Source organism: Corvus brachyrhynchos, unplaced genomic scaffold (assembly GCF_000691975.1).
Source record: "Corvus brachyrhynchos isolate BGI_N302 unplaced genomic scaffold, ASM69197v1 scaffold351, whole genome shotgun sequence".
Taxonomy (NCBI): Eukaryota; Metazoa; Chordata; class Aves; order Passeriformes; family Corvidae; genus Corvus; species Corvus brachyrhynchos.
In genome coordinates, this window is record NW_008236203.1 from 717,723 (window position 1) to 721,623 (window position 3,901).

General features: G+C 50.0%; 2 protein-coding genes across 2 annotated transcripts in view; both read right to left on the bottom strand.

The window, feature by feature from the left end:
- TMLHE (trimethyllysine hydroxylase, epsilon) overlaps positions 1-3,892 on the bottom strand; it is a 10,214-nt gene extending 6,322 nt beyond the window's left edge. Inside the window, exon 1 of the mRNA XM_017741416.1 lies at positions 3,645-3,892. The gene's annotated coding sequence lies outside the window, so the exon portion shown is untranslated. The remainder of the gene's footprint in view (positions 1-3,644) is intronic.
- LOC108448467 overlaps positions 1-3,901 on the bottom strand; it is a 19,981-nt gene that overhangs the window by 14,280 nt on the left and 1,800 nt on the right. The gene's annotated exons all lie outside the window — the stretch shown is intronic.

Consider the following 3,901-nt stretch of genomic DNA (forward strand, 5'->3'; position numbering starts at 1 on the left):
GGGGGTGGAATGGGATGAGCTTTAAGGTCCCTTCCAACCCAAACCATTCCACAATTCTGTGATTTACCAGGCAAAGCCATTCCAGGAGCTGTGTTCAACACTCTTGTGCAAAACAGTGGCAAAGCCTCATCTCTGAGGGTCTTGTCCCCCCTCCAGCATTCCCAGTTTGAATTCACCATTCCTGGATGGAACTGCAGCAATTGGGGAAGCAAAGTGACCTTGGTTAGGGAAGCAGTAACAGAGGAATCCAGTAATTAGGTCAGTTCTAGAAAAAGCAGGCAAAACAATGAGGAGGAGGAAGATCTCTGCTGCTGGTGAAGGACACAGCTGGCATGGAGGAGAAACCACCGTGATTAATTTTAGGATAGAGATTAGAAGACAATTTCTCAGAGGGAAATTTATAACAACTCTTCAGTGCAAAGAGCAAGGACAAAAACCTGACAAGTTTTAGGAGATGAAGCCTCAGTCTAAATGCCTGTCATGTTTATGAATTTCTGGGGGCCAGGTCTAAACCCAGCAGGATTTTAACAGCACTTTGAAGTGCACTGAAATGTGGTCTCTCTGGATAAGACACAGGCTCAGAAAGCATTTCTTATCCTAGACTTCTGATTTTCCCTCATTTTCTTATCTGGAGAGTCCAGGCACTGGAGCTCTGGCTGTCCACGCTGCTTCTGCTCTGCAGAGATCTCAAAAGCTGCTGATAACAACCAAATCCACAGAGGTGCCGCACTCCCAGCCAACAGCTTGTTAGGCAGGCATGAAAGAATGCAGACATCTCCAGGGAGAAGAAGTGGGAATGTTTCAGAAGAGAAGGTCTGAGATGGAGGCACACTGACACACTTCAGCCATGGAGCCCTTTCCATGAGGAATTTTCCCAACATCCAACCAAAACCTCCCCTAGAGGCTTTCCATGGCTGGAATTTTCCCAACATCCAACCAAAACCTCCCCTGGCACAGCTTGAGGGTATTTCCTCTTGTCCTGTCCCTTGCTACCTGGGAGAAGAGACCAACCCCCACCTGGCTCCAGCCTCCTTTCTGGAGCTCTGGCTGTCCACGCTGCTTCTGCTCTGCAGAGATCTCAAAAGCTGCTGATAACAACCAAATCCACAGAGGTGCCGCACTCCCAGCCAACAGCTTGTTAGGCAGGCATGAAAGAATGCAGACATCTCCAGGGAGAAGAAGTGGGAATGTTTCAGAAGAGAAGGTCTGAGATGGAGGCACACTGACACACTTCAGCCATGGAGCCCTTTCCATGAGGAATTTTCCCAACATCCAACCAAAACCTCCCCTGGCACAGCTTGAGGGTATTTCCTCTTGTCCTGTCCCTTGCTACCTGGGAGAAGAGACCAACCCCCACCTGGCTCCAGCCTCCTTTTCCAAGACATCCATTTCCTGTTCCCGCTCCCCAGCTTTGACAATCTGGGGTAGGAAAAGGAACGAGCCCCATTTGATGCACAAACCTCAGAACCAAGTGAATAAAACCTACAGCTACAAACTCCAGGAGCTGCCCCGATGCTGATCAGCTTTAAAAGCTTAAAGAAATTATTTAAATGCCTGAACCAACGACTCACAAAGCTTAAGATTATCTGAGAGAGGGAAGCTCTGTCCAGTTCGCCTTTTGGAAAACAGAAGGAATCTTGTTTGCACACACAAACAGGACCCAAAATGCCAGGAAAGGCTCACCCACAAACCCATTTAGCACATGGCCTGTGCCTGGGGGAGCTCCAGCCTTAGTTTGATCTTTCCACACACATTTCTTTTATCTCCTCCTCTCCCAGTATCAAAACTGAGCAGGGAATTAACACAGGTAATGGGAAGTGACCCAGATAGTTAAACCTAATCAGGGACATCTCGTGCTGCTCTTACTGGAAGAAAACACCACAGGCAGCTCACTGAGAGCCTTAAATTCAATCTTTCCAAGAGATACTAAAACTAAGAGGCATTAAACCCCCCCAAATCTGTATGATTAGGGAGGATTTACATTTTTTTGTTGTTTCATCAGAGCTAACAGCTGGATGAGCTACGTGAACAGCAAACTCTCTTCCTGCACCTCCTGCTACCTCACCTTTATGCTTTACGCTGTCCAGACACCTGGGCAGCAGTGAAATGAGAGAATTCCAGAGAACATTTCCCTCAGAATTCGAAGAGAAAGGGCAGGAGGGAGAAGACATCAAGTTCTCAGTGCATAAACACACAAGCTGGGTGACACAGGAGCAGGCACAGAACACACAGGATGAAGGAGAGAAGAGTGCTGGAGGGAAAAGCAGAAACCTCAACGCTGTCGTGGTTTGAGGAATTCCCATCAGTCTCTGGAGAAAAAGGACAGGAGATGCTGTGGAAGGAGCAGAAAGGAAGGCTGGGTTTCACAGGCCCTGCAGTTTGTCTCACAAGAAACATTTTAAGGAAACAAAACTGGGTTTAACCTCTCTGAGGAAAAGCCACAGTCCCCATTCTGGGCAAAGGAAATGGTGCAAAAAATGAGTGACCAAATAGTTTCAGCAACGGGAACATCTAAGAAAGGAGAAACCCCACAAATCTGGAGGCTTTCACCAGCTTTTAGCCAAACCCTCCTGGGCACGGGATGACCCCACTGCCCTCCCTGCCCTGCTCCAGCACTCCCAGCCTGTTTGTGCAGCTCCTTGGAAAAAAAACTGGGAGTTTTCCATTAAAAACATCTCGAACATTCAGCTGCTCACACTCACATGGCCATTTTTACTTCTGGAAGCACCTGGCTAGAGCCAAGGTTTCTGATCCATACAGGAAGATGTCAGTAGCACAACAGCTCAAAGTGAGAGAAGAGAATTTGGGTTTTGATGCTCTGGGATCCTTTAACCTGACAGCTCTCCCTGCAGTGAAGGAACACCAAGAAAAAGAGGAATTCTGCAAAGGCTGAGCTGCCCTGAGGGCTCTGCCAGAGCCAGAGGAGCCGAGAGCACAACCCCAGGTGACAAACCAGATCCCCCAGGATGGCAGCACCTCTTGGACAGGACACAGGCAGAGTTTAACAGCCTGAGCTGACTCAGTTAATTACAATTAATTACCACAGAGACAAAAAGCAGACTGGCTGTTCCCTGCTGAGCTCCTGCCCTCACCCTGCAGACAACTCCATCAGATCTCAGCTGTCAGGAACCAGATTCCCCTTCCAGCCCTTCCCCACATGGGATTTCAATGAAATTAAGGAGCTAATAAAGACATCCCAGGCACTGCCAGCTTCACAGCTACTTCATTTTCCTGGAAGCAAAGGGAATTATCTGCTCACCCCATGTTTCACACTGACCACCTGACTCCAGGCCCCATTCCCAGAACCTTATTCCAGCCTCCTGTTTGCATCTCTCCCAAGCAAAGCCTTTCCAGGCCACACAGCTCAACAGAAACAAGTCCCAATTCCTGTTTTTTTTCCAGCAAAGCAGCCAGCCCTGGTGGTAGAACCCCCACAGAGGAGTCACTGGAATAAACTCCTATTGCTAAATCACTTGATGCTCTGGGTCCTGCCCGGGCAAAGAGGAGCCAGGCAGCTCTCCCGGGCAGGGAGGGGTTGTGTTTTTCCAGGGAATGAGGGAAAACAGCTCTGCCCACGAGCTGCAGCCTTCCATTCCTTTTCCATGGGATCGTAATCCCTGGGTGAGCCCCGGGCCCGTCGTTACCTGGGACCCTGGAGCTGGGGGATGATGGAGCGAGGCTCCGGCCGGGCCGGGGATGCGGGATGGATCACGGAGCGGCTCTGCCCGAGGGAATTCCGCAGCGTCTGCGCGGCTGCTCCCGGCTCTTCCCTGCTCCTTCCTCCTCCTCCTCCCTGCGCCCACCAGGCCGAAAGCGCCGCTCGGAGCTTCTCCACATCAGCCGCCCGAGGGAACCGGCGTCTCGTTGACCCTTTAAAGAGGAGAAAAAAAACAAGGAAAAA